General features: G+C 38.2%; 1 long non-coding RNA gene across 1 annotated transcript in view; it reads right to left on the reverse strand.

Moving 5' to 3' along the window:
- Positions 1–3461: 3461 nt before the first annotated feature.
- Positions 3462–15455, reverse strand: part of LOC129408583 (uncharacterized) — a 36887-nt gene continuing 24893 nt past the window's right edge. Inside the window, exon 11 of the long non-coding RNA XR_008632020.1 lies at positions 3462–3744. This is a non-coding gene — a long non-coding RNA (uncharacterized LOC129408583). The remainder of the gene's footprint in view (positions 3745–15455) is intronic.

A 15455-nucleotide genomic window follows, 5' to 3' on the forward strand; every position in this document is an offset into this window, starting at 1 on the left:
ACATGTCCAAGGACCACACGCATAGATATTCTGTTTGAAAGGAAACAAAACAAAACACATTGGAACATAGTCCAAGAGGAGCAGGGTGTAATTCCAAAGGTAAATAAACAAAAGAGGCGAGCGGTGGAGGTGCTTTTGCTGTTTTCATCACAGCACATGGGGAAATTGAGACCGCAAGGGAATGGGTAATGTTATTTCTAACCCCAGTATTCCTGATGGTTTTCCAAAAGGGGAGCATTTAACCAACCAGTCTTTGCTATGAGTCAGCATAGGAACTCACCTATTTATTTGTGTGGCTGTTGGTGACTCAGTGCGCTCAAATGATGCTTCTACTCTATATAGGCTAACATAGAAGTAACCACCTGTTATTTAACTGGGAACATTTTTATGCACATTCAACTCAAAGAAGTGTTCATGCCACTTACAGTATTTGCTGGGCAGATATGCAGCATTTACTTTTGCCAGTAGTCTGTTTTCCTGTTGAAATTTTTACTACAATTTTCAAAGAAAAATAATAGAAAGAAATTTTCAGTGTGATAAAAAAAATCAATAAATCTCAGTGTCACTGTCTGGATCAAGGAATTCTTGGAAGTTTGGAATTAAACCACTTGAGTATGTATTTTGCCATCAGAACCAGATGTACCAGAAATAAATTCCTTAAAACGTTCTATTATTATTACTATATTTTTTATTGGAATTATTTGCTTTTAGATAAACAAAAAACAAGTATGTCAAGTCCATTGTTATATTTTCTTGTTGGAAAAAAGCCACCATAAAGCCACCATAAAGCCGCTGTACTCATTTTATTGAGGTTTATTTGAATTGAAATGTATTTTCTCCCACCTTGTTTGTGTCTGGGTGGAACAAATAAGTTCTGAAGGCAGCTGTATGAAACAGTTAAAACAAAAATAAGGAGATGCAATGGAGAGAGTAATGAGTTAAAAGTTTTTCTTGACCAAACATTAAAGGCAGGGAGTGTCGACAGTTGGTTCAGACATTTTGGAGATGCTCTGCAGTGAGGAAGTTTTCCCAAGAGACAGACATTGATCCAACTCCCGCGGCCTATTGAACAGTCTGCATAATGGATCAAGCGACAGCTACTCATTGTTGGTGTTTATGAATCAAAAATTGTTTCATGTTTTTTATAGTATTTTTCTCATGTGATCTGTCAAAACCACAAATATGATGTAATATAATTAATATAATATAATAATGAAATAATGATGTCATTTTAAGGCTGTGTAGGAGAGATGTCTGCATTAGCAGTCCCACAGTTAAGAATATATCAGTTCTCACAACTTAATGCCCTGGTCCAGCTCATACACACTCCTCACACCTCTCCAACTTTCTGTCATGTCATAGGCCTTTCTTCTGTGGTCCAACTCTAGCCTCACCTCTGACAAGTATAATCTCCAAATACTTATTACCAAGATGACATTGATTTAGTACAAGCAGACAAATTGTAGAGCTTGCAAAAGATTTCTGAAAGTTTGGACATTTCCATGACCCTGGTCACTGTAATCACAGTACATGAAGTGCATCCTCTGCAATTACTTGAGTTCAAGAATTCAAAACAAATAACAAAAGTATAAAGTCAACTTCTAATTATGCATTTGGACACAAGGCAAATAAGCAGAGGCTGTAGCTATTCCCTGAGTCTGCGCCCCTCTTGATGGTCTATGGTCTAAGGCCAAGCCTCATTGAGGAGCCACAGGGCCTTCTGCAATGATTAGAACATACCTGGCAGTGGGAGCCACTCGGCCGCTTTGCTAGGATCACTCTTAAGTGGTTGTGGCGCTTGGCAGTTAGTCTGAGGCTGGAGATGGGCTGCTGCTGTGTTCTGTGGAGTGACTGGAGCTCTTGTCGCCACAGGAGGGGGAAAAGAATCTTCCGGAACCACTGAGGTGGATGATAAGGTCAGGGACCTTGGCATGCCGCTGTAGAGGCACAGGCTGTAAGGGAGATGCACTGTTGAGGCTTTAGTTATCTGGGGAGTCCTCCAGCACCTGTCTGTTCCCCGTTCTGTCCCGTCTGTGTGGTGGCCTATGGCAGAAACAGCAGATTAATCCTATTACATAACCTTCCAAAGTTAACCATTCAATTAGATTTAGGAGGGCGCAGAAAAAAACAATTCAGCCAACCAAGGTGCAGTCAAAATCAAAGAATGTGATGGTGTGGGGTATGAATCATTTACCAATTTGGCTAACAAGCCTAGGTCAAGAGAGCATTTCTATTTTTGGGTCCTGTTATAATTGTGAAATAAAAATACTGCAGTGTGACCCTCAGTGGAAATGAACCTTCAGGTCACAGACTTGGGCAGATTAAAAGGCTCATGTTTGTTGATATTTAAAAAATAATGACCAAAATCTCTTTGGTGTGGAGCAGGTGGCACCGGCCTGTGTTCTGCTTGAGAGACCTTCATTAGACAGATAAGGTGGCAGTAGCAGCAGGTTAATATTTATTTCACAAGAACTACAAAATTAAGAATCGTTTTCATGCTGAAAACAATCAACCTACAAAAGTTTCAGTAGATCTGGTTCCGATGTGGTGCTCATACATGCTCAAAACTCATTCGTCCAGTTTCAACAGTGGCAGGTGTTTCATGCATTAGGAGCCACACAAATGTTTACGACACAAAACTGATAACACCAAGGCTTTGAAATACATCTGTCCACAGGGGCACCGGAACTCTAAATTTGCCCAGAGACGCATTGGGAAAGCTTACATAGAGCACTCCATGTCTGATTGCAGGAGAGGTCAGGATGTAGGGTCAAAGGTCAGTGTCCTTGTTGTTAACAGTTTCCTGTCTGTCCTGTTTTGCAAACTGGAGCACTGATGCATTTCATCGCTGGATCAAAGCAGGAGGCTGTCTCATTCTGTGGAGCAGTGAGGTGTCACAATTGTGCCTCAAATCAGATCGGATACTCCTCTTTGGATTCAACTTTACTGTATCAGCATCTATGTACCTGCACTTATTTGACAAATATATTTAAAATGTTTAATATATTGACATAAGTAAGATGGGAATCTTTTTTCTATAGATTTTGCTCTTTTACAGAAAATATTGCTTTTGTCATTACTCCCATTTAAACACAAGTATAAAAGGAAGAACTAAACATAGACTAAACTTAAAAAACAGACATGTATAATAACCCCCAGCACCAATGTAGGGGGCAATTACTAGTTGGAGAATAGGTAACTTTTTATTCTCTCCCAGTCTTTTTACTCAGTACTATGTGGCAGGGCAACATGAAACCTACTCCAACATCAGCAGTAACACATTCAGTCACAACAAGCGGTAATGTCAGAACAGTAAATCAGTAAAGGAACTGTTCTGATTACTGTGCATAAATCAAGGATCCAGCACGAGTACCACTCCATCGCTCACTCTCATGTCTCACTGATACAATACAAAACATGTTTTACTGTGTTTAACTTCTTAATGTGGGAGTGGAATTGCATTTAAATCAGTGCCTTGCTAAGTATGTGTTTACAGATTTAAAGATTTACAATTATTAAATTAAAATAGCCATTAATTAAACACCAAGATGTTATTCCATTTAAGAGCAGTACCATGTCAAGTGTCAATGAGCCAATATCCTGTACCCTCAATAAGTCTGGAACGGGCCATGATATGTCTCATTGCACACAGTGAAAAGGCTTGGTGTCCGTATCCCTCCGCCACTGTCCAGGATCTCACGGCTCCATGGAGCTACAGCTGCCATAGGAACCAGGCATCCTTAGCTGTGGAGAGTGGAGACAAGTGTTAGTTTAGCCTGGAATTATTAGCCAGATTTTTCCCATTAAAGCTGCAAAAATAAACATTTTCCAGCTCATGATATGATTTTTGAAAATTCACTTAATAAACTGTCCATGCAATCAGTTCCATCTCTTTTACTTATTCTACAGTAAATAAGTATTAGTCATAGAAGTAGTATTGGGTTAATGGGCCATTTATGAGTCACAATATTTAAACCAGGTAAAATTAAAACAATAGCATCTGAGTACTGGGTATATATATATATATATATATATATATATATATATATATATATATATATATATAGTTTTTACAAAAACATTATTTTCATTTATCTGAAGCTCTTGGAAATAAAACATCTCTTTGTACAAGTTTAAGTCTATACTGCTACCCAGCCATGATTAATCCAAATGGTCAAGGTCATTTAACAGTAACATATAACTTAATTTGACCTTATACAAATGTTATTAGAAGGGAAGTCTGATGCTCGGAAACAAGGTAAAACAATGTAAAAGACAGAGTCATCAGCAGTCTGTCTGTGCTGCTGTATTTCTGATGTGATGACGGGAAGCTGAGCATGTTCGTCTGCAGCTGAACAAACTACTTAAGTCTATCTCCAACCACACACAGAATTCTCAAGTACAAAACACTCAAAATGTGGTAATGATAGCAATAGACTAACAAATCATGATTCCATTGTGAAAATTTCTGTGCCTTTCCCATTTCTACTCACTCTCGCATGATGGAGAAGATGATGGACAAGGTGAGACCAGATTTGAGCGTTCTTATGGGGGTCTAATTATACAAGCTTAAAGTAAACAATTCTGGTTCCAAATGTGGTTAAGAGAAATGAGAAAAAGAGGTGTAGACTGTCAATATACAAATAATACATAAAGTAAGGCTCTTTCTTAATGACAAACTAAAATATATATGTTTTTGAATCTTATTTCTGTGTGTTGTAGTCCAGGTTTATCCCTTGGTATAAAGACAGTATAAAGAAGTGGACTTTTTAAATAGACAAAATAGCGTAAATAACATCAGTCTATGCTTATTAGAGTCTTTTTATTGGCCCATACACTTTATTTATATTAAACTGTAGTATCTGGAGCCCTGCAGGTGAGCAAATTGATTTATTTAGAGACAAATCTTTGCACCCTTCTGCCCTCTTTTGGGTTAATCATTATTTAGCACAATCTAATTCATGATTTATTCAGATTTTGGACTAGCTTTAGACAAATTTTAGAGCTGGTTAAGTCCTAATTCATGCCTGATATAGTCCAAGTTTAGATCTGTTGATGCTCAGAAGTCCAAATATTATTTTAGGTGTTCTTGGAGACAAAAGTATGAGAACCATGCTTTATTGGATCCAATATATTTTCAAGTATAATGGAAGTAAAGAGACATTTGGCACAGTGTTATAACCTAGTCCACTAGACTACAGGGCACCACTTCAGAACAACCCTGAGTTGGACCAGATTGTGTTCATTGCTTAAAAAGGCAAATTAACATTCTACAATTACATGAGAGCTTATCCGATCAAAAATGCCATAGTTGTTTTCTACTCTATTCAGTACGTAGTGGGGCAGATGTTACAGTTGCATCCCTACACCTCACCGAAGGACATTGATGGTTAGCAGACTGTTTATACACTTTTCATTCATCTGTGTTATGACTGTTCTCAATTGGATCCATTTGCCAGCCAGAGCTCCTCCAGCATGTGCGGCCCATGCTCTCTTTAGCCTCTACTTGTTTCGTGACTCAACACAAGCAAATAAATAAAAAGTGAAGATGTATGTCTATGGGTAATTCATAGAGGATAGGGCCTGCTGGGTATAGGATCTAAACACTCTGATGACTGTATATATGGACTCAGTTAAACAAGTGACACAGGCTTTCATGTGCTAATTATGCTGGAAAACAAACCTGGCAACTTTGATCACTGTGACGTGAGTTTTTCTCTTTACAAACAATGAGAGGAATGTTGAAGGGATGTAAAGCAGGTGTAGCCTTCGCTCGAGTTTAGTTCATTAATTTGGCACGTAGCTAAAACCATTTCTACTATTACTCTTACAATAATATACAATCATACATAGAAGCAGCAAAAAGTAATATAATTTTGGTTGTAATACAGTAAATTCTTAGGTCTAGCCCAGGAGTGTCCCAACTATGACCTGGAGGTCATATGTGGCCCTCATACTATTTTTTGTTGGCCCTCAGGGATCCTGCTGAATTGGCCAAAATGATCATAAACAGTACTTTTACTGCAAATTTTAGTTCTATCCCTTCAACCTCAATAACATCTCATTACATGGTGATAAAGTAAAATTAGTGTTCCAAGACTTTCTAAGGTATTGTGGCTCTGTCAAGTCTATAAAATACATCTATCTGACTTAAACCATCAATCCACATTTTATGTACACTACCAGTCAAACATTTGGACACACTATCTCATTCAATGTTTAGTTTTTTTTTTCCAATTTTTCTCTAGTTTATTACCTTTGACATTGTATATACATACAGAATACATTAAATGTATGAAGTAAGTTATATGGAATTATGTTAAACAACTGTAATACTTTATTCAAATCCTCAAATTAGTCACCCTATGCTTTTGACTGGTGCTGTTTTTTTAGTCAGTCAAATTTATTTTTCTTTCTACATTTTATATACATAAGGATTTGGTTATATATTTAGAGTTATATGAGTTACTAGAGTTATTTAACTTTTTCCCTTTGTTACATAATTCCATACATATTACTTTATATTAGGGCCGGGCACGTTAACGCGTTAACTTTGCGTTAACTAATTAAGTCATTAACGCCGACAATTATCTTAACGCCGTTAACGCAGTTTTTATTATTTATTTATTTATTTATTTAATTGTAAAAGTCTGTTTCTCAGTGGCTTTTATTTTGAAAAAGTCCACCGCGAGCGTTTCTTTAAGTTTGTCGTCTTTTCTTTACACTTTTTTCACTTTTTTCTGACAACGTGAGATGCAACGTGTTCGAGCCTCCGCGAGCCGCGGGCCCGGCCGCGGTTTCGGCCGCGGGCTCCGGCTCTGGCCGGACCAGCCGTACGCTCTGAGCTTGTTTCTTTAGTTCAGTGTTGGAGTCACTGATTTATCCAGATACCATTGGAAGAAAAAATGATTGGTCCATTTCCATTCCATTATATTAACCCTTTGTTTCCCAAGAAATATCAGTCCAAGTTTACAACAATGATCTAGAAATTATTACTAGTGTAGTGTTCATTACTCACGGCATAAAAAATATTCAATAAATATATTAGTAGTACAAAAGTCCATTCAATATTTTTTCTTGAGCCTTCAAAGAAAACCTTGAAGACTCTGAGGGTTCCCCTGTGAAAGAAATGCTGTTTGCACAACAAATGTGTGGCTCTTTCATTTACATTTCCAATAAAAGTGCACTTTACAGTACTTTACTTTTTAATTCATTCATTGAATGAATTAAAACAACAAACGGGCGGCAGTAGCTCAGTTGGTAGAGCATTCGCCCACTGATCTGAAGGTTGGCGGTTCGAATCCAGCTCTCAACATAAACATCACAGGTTGAGTGGTCAGATCCACTGACCCACAGGTTGGCTGGTGTGATTCCAGCTCCCACAGATGAATGCTGTCATTGTGTCCTTGGGCAAGACACTTAACCCACCTTGCCCACAGTGTCTGCATAAACTGGTGTGTGAATGGGTGGGTGGTTCCTTGTTGTAAAGTGCTTTGATCACCTTGAAGGTGGAAAAGCGCTATAGAAAAATGTGACCATTTACCATTCATTGGTTATGCGATTAATCACGATTAAAATTTTTTATTTTTGCCCAGCCCTACTTCATATATATTGTCATATATTTGATGCCTTCTGTATCAAATCAAATTTAGAAAGTAGTGAACATATCGAAGAAAAAAACCTTTGACTGGTAGTGTACATGTGTGCATAATATGGTTTAATTCTGATCAAATCCATTGTTCTTGATTTGGAAATAACCCAGACCCTATCGCATGTATGTATTGTTGCCTTTGATAGTCTACTAGCGCTGTCAGAAGCATAAAGACAAATCTGTAACTAAAGCCACTTTAGCTCCACTGTGTAGGCACCCCATAGACGCCCCCTGAATCCATGTCCCGTGGAGCAGGGTGGTCCTGTGGTGACAGAACAGGCCCTCTCCCACTGTGGTTCTTTACAGTGGCATCAGTAGCAGCAGTGGACAAAGTGCATTTGCAGCAAAACATAACTTCTTGTAAGGATCAAACTATCAAAACTATTTCTGCACTTTTGTGGTTAATCTTACAGTACATTCTCATTTGTATGACTCTTAAGAGGGTCCACATTCCACTTCCGGTACTTCACTTCAACCTATTCCTGTTAATCTTATTCTTTATTCATCCTGTTTTCCCTCTTAACCTCCACAACACCACAAACCTAAACAAAAAGTCCATCTGATAGAGCCCACTTTCTCCAACAGCACCTAGGCAACAACATCAAAGGCCTCTGGTGGAAATGAGGAGTGGTCCAACTCAGACATAAATGCACAGTTTTGTTTGATTTAATATAATGACACTTTATCACTGTGAAAAACAAGGTGCCCCAATGTCTTTCATAAAGACAACTTGTAAAATACCAATGCATTTTTAACATGGCAATTCATGAGAAAAGATGATGATTCATGAGTAAATAGTAAAATGTATTAAAAAATAATGAACAATCTTTGATGTCACTAAGCAAGTATTTTATCATCAGACTGCAGCGAAACTGCAAAGTAATTTCACTCCTCAGATATGAATTAAAGAGCCCATATTACGCTATTTTCTGATCTGTTATAATATTGTTTCCTCATCACAAACATACCTGGAGTTTTTTTTGTTTGTTTCATTCACTTTGATGTTTAACACAAAAACCCTGAATATTTATGCTGAATTCTTCTCTCAGACTGAAAATACGCTTTTCCAATTTGTGATGTCATGTGGTAATACAGAAAATGCTCCACTGTGTTTATAAACCCCATATACCTTCACTAGAATCATTTGACAATCTTTACTGAACAAAAGGTAAAAGAAAGTTGTTAACTTGAGCATGACATCACAAGGTGGAACAGAGCATTTTGAGCTGTGGAGATGTAGGCAGACAAATAATGAAGGATTACTCAAACATGTGTGAATGAAACAAAACACAACTCCAGGTATGTTTTTAATGACATAACAACATTATAACATGGCTTAAAGCTCACAAGAGCCCATCTTGCGTAACATAGGACCTTTAACAACTGAACCTCTTTCTCCCTGTGTCCCAAATCCTATTAAGAGGTGAAAAAGCTGCATTACTGTTCATGACCACTTCCTCAGTGGCTGACAGCTGAATTGAAGACTAGATTGATTGTTGCACGAGACAATGTCATGCTTTTAGACTGAATGCTTTACTTTGATCTCAGTGAATGCCACCTCCCGATGCTCGAAGAAGGCCCTGATATGTTAACAACCATCCTGGTTTATTCTCCACTCTGTCCTCCACCTACTGCCCTGCCAGTCATTCAAAAGCTCCAAAAGAGTGTAGTGGAGTGGGGGAGATAAAGTCCTTTCATCTTCACTCTCATATGGGACTCCTGTAGTGCATTCTCAGCAGTGTAGCATGTCCCATGCCCACAAAGTAGCCACGAGTGACACAGTGACTCCAAAGGGCTGGCACCAGGTCGACCAAAGCCTGTATTCATCACAGCAGAGCAAAACACAACTACATCAGACTGCATCTTATAATTAAAAGTTGTCAGGCTCAAAGAGCACAACATCTCTATCTTAATACTAGGCTTCCATCTAAGGCATTGGTTTTAATACTCGCTGGGTCCCATCAGATAGTGCTGTGAGGACAGAGAAGGAAGCAAGACATTACGACTACAAAGAAACACATGTCTCCCATTCAGGATTAGAGGTTCAGAGTCTTCCCTCAGTAGCCTAATTGCCGGATTGGCCAGATCAAAATCACTTCATAGAGATCAAGGCCCAAGTCTTGTCCCTCGTCTCAAAAAATGCTCTTGCACAATAACCCGACAAAAGCAACAGCGAGCGGAGGCCAAGGAGAAAGAAGAAAAGTTTTCAGAGAGAGATGGATGCAGTTCATGTTGAGAGAGTATGTTGTGTGATTAAGGGCTGCCCACATGAAACATTGTGGCCATACAAAACCACCAAGATGCCTCTTCTTCTGAGCCCAAAAGCGCAGACTCTGAGATGCTGTTGTGCAAAGGGGCCGCCTCTCTGTCTGCACCAACAAACAGACAAATAAAGGCATCGAGTATTCTTAAAGTGGATCTGAGAAGGTGAGGAAGGAAAGTGTTTCTGTCAACTTAGTGATGACATTTGCAGTGGATGGTGTAATGTCCTGTATTTGATTAAGTTGATTTATACAAAACACGTTGTCTATTTTAGTACTGAATGAAAAGCATACTAAGATGGGTTAAGATGGGTTAGCAGCACAGAGTTTAGAGCTGCCTTATGCCCTAAAGTTGCTGGGAAATGGATACAGTCATCCCCATACTTTAGATTTTAACATTTACTTAAATTTTTATTCATTTTCATTACAAAACATTGAAGGTAATATTGTAGCTGTTTAATTTAATCAACCCCATGCTGTTGTGCTTTGTTCTTACATTATTGGGGTATATAAAATAGCAGCTGAACACACATTTACCACAGAAAGTCTATCTGGACACAAGTGCAGCAATATTGTGGCCACATGCGTAAGTTTGTTTACTTATCCTGAGCTTTTAACTGAAACTATCTCATAATTTCAACCGCAGTGTTACAGACTAAATTATTAGCATGTTACCACATTCCACACACTTCCTTTGATGGAGAAAAGAGAAAGTGTGCCTTCAATGGAGATTCCGGCCCATTCAAAAGCATTCATAAAATGACTCAGAACTAGTTTTCAGCTGTCTTTAATACTCAATGCTTTGTAATCTTTAAGCAACAAATTTTATGTTTTATTTTACCACTTTCCAGAACTACATAAAACAAATTAAAAGTATGCAAGGGTCAGGATTAGGATAATGATGAGGTTCAAAGCAGGACTGTGAGACTAATAATACAGGCTGGTGAACAGAGAAGGATGGAGAAAAGGTGCAAGGGCTTGGTCTGGAAATGGCAGGCCCTGATTACATTGTTGCACAAATAAACAGCCTTTTCCAGGCTCTGGGAGTCCAGCTGTAGGGGCCTGAGGTTAGGCCACTCTACAGTTCCTCACATCTCCTCACATCTCCATCAGTCAGTGAATGCAGCACAGGGCATTTGCTGCTTTGAGAGGCACGTTGATTACATGCCATTTCCTGCACTTCCATTTTAAAGGCCGTCAAGGTGAATTAATTACTGTCAGTCTAAAGGGGCTATTGTGCATGAGGTCAGAGGAGACTCTAAACTCACTTTAGATTTCTAACCTGAGATAATGGCAAAACACAGATTAGGGCTGCTGTTTGACCAGCCCTAACCATGCCCTCATTATAGGACATTAGGATTTTATGGTAATTTATTTGTTCATATTCTTGGTAAAAGGTACATCAGCTGCTTGCGTACATCAAGGGAATGTGCTGACTTCATTCCAAACATTTTTTTTTATCACAGATCAGCTGTAAATCAACTTGAATTATTTTAGCTTTTAACAGATGAGCACATAAAAAAAAAAAAAATCACTGAAGGCAGGCACAATTTCAGTTTATTACTCTATGAACATACCTTGCCAAAACTCTCCATTAAGTTTTTTTTTTGTAATTTGCATGTTTTTTGTTATTTTGATGTGTTATGTGTTTTGTTATGAAAATAAATTTACAAGGGTTGAATCAGGGAGGGCATCTGGTTTGATCTGCACACATTATACATATATAAAAACTCAAGGCCTATGATTGACAGAGGAAATGGCCAACAGAAAAGGGATTTGGCATACAGACACAGTATATCACTGTTAACTACTGGCTGACCATAAAAGCATGTAAGTGCTGATGAGATATGAACCAGTGGGGCTTATAGTGAGGAGTGAAGGGTGCACATGAGAACCCAGGCCACATTAAAGGTTCAACAATACCACAGCCGCTGCTTTAGGCTTGTGGTTTTCAACTATGACTGACAGAAACAACTCTATAGACATAGAAGACTGCCTTAATGATTAGCGGAGGGCCATCAGAAAATCATGCTAATCTTACAGACGAAATCTATATTGCAGTTATGTATTTTAGCAAAACAATCTTGGTATGGGTGGCATGTGGTGGCATGATGGGTGTCACAAGCCACACAACTTTTAATCCAAGTTAATTAAAAGGTTCACTTGTCATACATTGGACATGATCAAAGAGTCTTGTTTGTAATTTGCTATAATTTATATCTTTTTGCTATTAATTACACAGGGAGCATCTTAGAAAATACCCCATGCCTTTAACAGAGATGAAGTTTACCCGAAGGAAAGTTTCTAAAAGTCAGTGCTTACATGTAACATAAAAAATATTATAAGTATTATTGTGTCATTTCCGTTTTGGGAGCAGGGGTCACTACTGAATTTAAAAATCTAGCTGTACTGTACAGTTAGATTTTGATGACGAAACCATGGTTCCAGAGATAATGTTAGATGGTTTTCTTACATTAAGAGTCATTTTGTAAATATTCATTGCATGCTCAAGACATAAACATAATTTATTTCACACCATTATTACCCTTTTTAAATTTTTATCTAGTTGGTTTTGTTTGAACTATTTCAGGACTTAATATTCAAGTTCCAGCCTGCCATATATTTCATTGTAAAGTTATTCTTTTAAAAAGGATGCAAATTGTGTCCATATTGTGCATGTTTGTAGACTGCTCCAACAAAGCACTTAATATTTGGAACAGCCTGTGATGTTAAACATTAATGAACATCTGGAATGTACATTTCCGATACTATGTTGGCGGAGGTCACTTTAGGTAAAGAAGGCTGTAGTAAACACATGGTGGTATCATCTAAGGACAAGTGAAGATGTTTATGTACAGCACATATGCATAGTGTCAAGTGTACCATAAAAAGAGCCCACCTCTGATGTTTTCTGCTTAGGACCAGTCTGTCCACATCGACTTTCCACCAGACTTTTCAGGAGACAGACAAAAGCATCTCCTTTCATCCTGGCCACAGACAAACATAGACATATAAAACATGCATGTTGAAAAGTGGCATTGGTCCTTTTAATTCCGGACAAACCCAATGAGAAGAAGCTAATTACAGAACGGGGGAACCCAGCCCTTTTGGAAATTACACTTACAGTAAGACCTTTGAAGAAAATGCCTCCTGCGCCCTATTCTTCTTTTGTTCAATGTTTTGCATGCCATTGACTTCTGTGGTTTCCACTGTCTTCTCTTTGTCAGACATCAAGGGCCTTTGGACACTTAGAGGGGGACAAACATGTTTTTGAGCCTAGTGATGGCCCCAGCCTAACCATGCAGTCTACTCTGTGTTTTTAGCCTATATGAGAAACTTTCAACTCGATATTCAAGCAATACACTCTTTTTTCACATCCGTACCTTTTTTCTTTTCTTCACTGTATGTAATCTGTGATTGCTCTAGTTCAGTTGTTACTTCCAAAGATGTCCCAGTCCTTTAAGTCTCGTCGGATAAAACAGAGTGTGCCTTAACAAAACCAAATGTTGTGCTTTAGATTTTAAGCAGTATAAATTGTCGCTGACCTCAGATACCATCTCAACTTTCTGTAGGCATTATTATAATCAACACAGAAAAACTCTCCTGATCTGAGAGGATGCCATCATAGAAGAAAACAGGACACAATAAGAAAAGCTTGTCTCACAACTTAAAAAAAAAAAAAAGGAAAGAGACTATATTTCCTTTTCATATGGACAAGGTAATGTTCAGCTCAATTTAATGTTAGTGTTCTCTACTAAAAAGTAACCTGATGAAAGAATTATTTTTATGCCATATCATAAAAAGGCTTATAGTGTGGACCTGGCCTTCAAGGGAACAGGTCCAAACTCCTATACTACCTTACTGTTTCTTAAAAATTGTGTTTGTTTCACAGATTTTTTTTTTACATTTGGAAACAGTAATTTTTGGTGAAAAGGTCTGAGTTAGACCCTATTTAAAGGAACAGTATGTGATTTTAAATTCCATAAAGATGACCTATTTGTGTGCCCACACATAAAAACACCGGAAATGTCCCATTTAATGTTATACTTTGGTGCTTGGTTTCTCAAGCTGATTATCCAATGAGAAAGCAAAAGGAGCCTCACAAACGAGTAAGTCTCTCATTTGGGCCTCCAGTTTTAATCCTGAAACCCTGTTGGTTAAAACCTAAAAAGACTTTGTCTGATCTGAATGGTCACTACCTAAACCCCAGCACCTGCAACCATTCATGAATCAGTGCTAGTGCAGCCTCTGCAGCTCAGTGAGGGAACTCTGAAGGTTCTGAGCTTTCACTTGAAGCATGACCAGTTCATATACTGAGAATGAGAAAAACTATGTGCAGGTAAAGGCACAGGCAACCCAGGTTCAGTTGTGATTGTAGTAATTTTTTAAACAGTGCAGGCTACATACATAGCTCTTAACATTTTTTGAGTTGTTAAGAGCACATCCTCAATGGGCAACTTCCTTCCCAAAGAAACAGTTTTGATATGCTGTAATAAAACATAAAATGAGGATATTAAAAGTACTTCAAAGATGGCAGGAAAAGATAAAACATTTGGTGGAAGAACTATAAAATATATGAAACAAATTCCAAACATCAAAGCCTAAGATAAGTTTGATCTACCCAGGCTTTCCTCTGCATCGCCGCTGCTAAAAATGACACTTGTTCATAGGCAACACTAGCCAGACACTGTCACTGTGTCAGGCTTTTTAAAAGAGCGGGAGTTAGGTGTTCTGTTCTCAGCCTCCAGGAACATTTTACACCTCACAGTTTGATCAATGTCAATGAGGAGGATAAAAGAAATTTGCCGCCTCCACAAAAAACAAAATAAAATGGCCATAAAAGGGCAGCCATTAAAGTGTTGGACAGCTCCACCACAGGACAAACCTGGGGTTCGGTGGCTACCGGCTTTTAGCCACGAGAGATTGATAATTACAGTGTGCTGATATGGTCTTGTTATTTTGTTGTCATTTATAAAGTACAAATTATGTAATTCATTTTACAACTTACATTTGTTTCATGAGACATTTACCACATCAATGTATGCATGCCAGTGTTTGCTAATTACCTGATACTCTCAAATACCAACAAACCTAAATGAAGCGTACTATATAGAAACACATACAGCTAGACATCATGAAGTCATGCATTTCTAACCAGGCAGATCTTTAAAGTTAAGTTTAGCCTGCTTGATTTTATTGCTGAAATATTCCACTAAATATCATTGCCAAATGTCATTCTCCATGTAGACAAGCAGGTGATGCCACAAGGCCAAGTTAGAGGTCAGATCTGTGGAAAGGCGACCCCCACACTTATCACATATTTTTCAAGCTACGTCTGAGCAATATAAACACATGTATTTGATTAAATGCAAGACTGGTAAGTGATGTACTGTGGAACATTCCATGCAAAGCTATAACATCTCCATGGAGACAAGCTGGTGGTATACCCTCCACTAGAAAAGCTGCACAGTGTGCTGTTGAAATTACATCACAAATGCTGTCTCACTTTACATCAACAAATGTTTAAAGGGCCCATATTATGC

The sequence above is a fragment of the Boleophthalmus pectinirostris genome, unplaced genomic scaffold (genome assembly GCF_026225935.1).
Source record: "Boleophthalmus pectinirostris isolate CB_2022bp ecotype Guang Dong unplaced genomic scaffold, ASM2622593v1 HiC_scaffold_17, whole genome shotgun sequence".
NCBI lineage: Eukaryota > Metazoa > Chordata > Actinopteri > Gobiiformes > Gobiidae > Boleophthalmus > Boleophthalmus pectinirostris.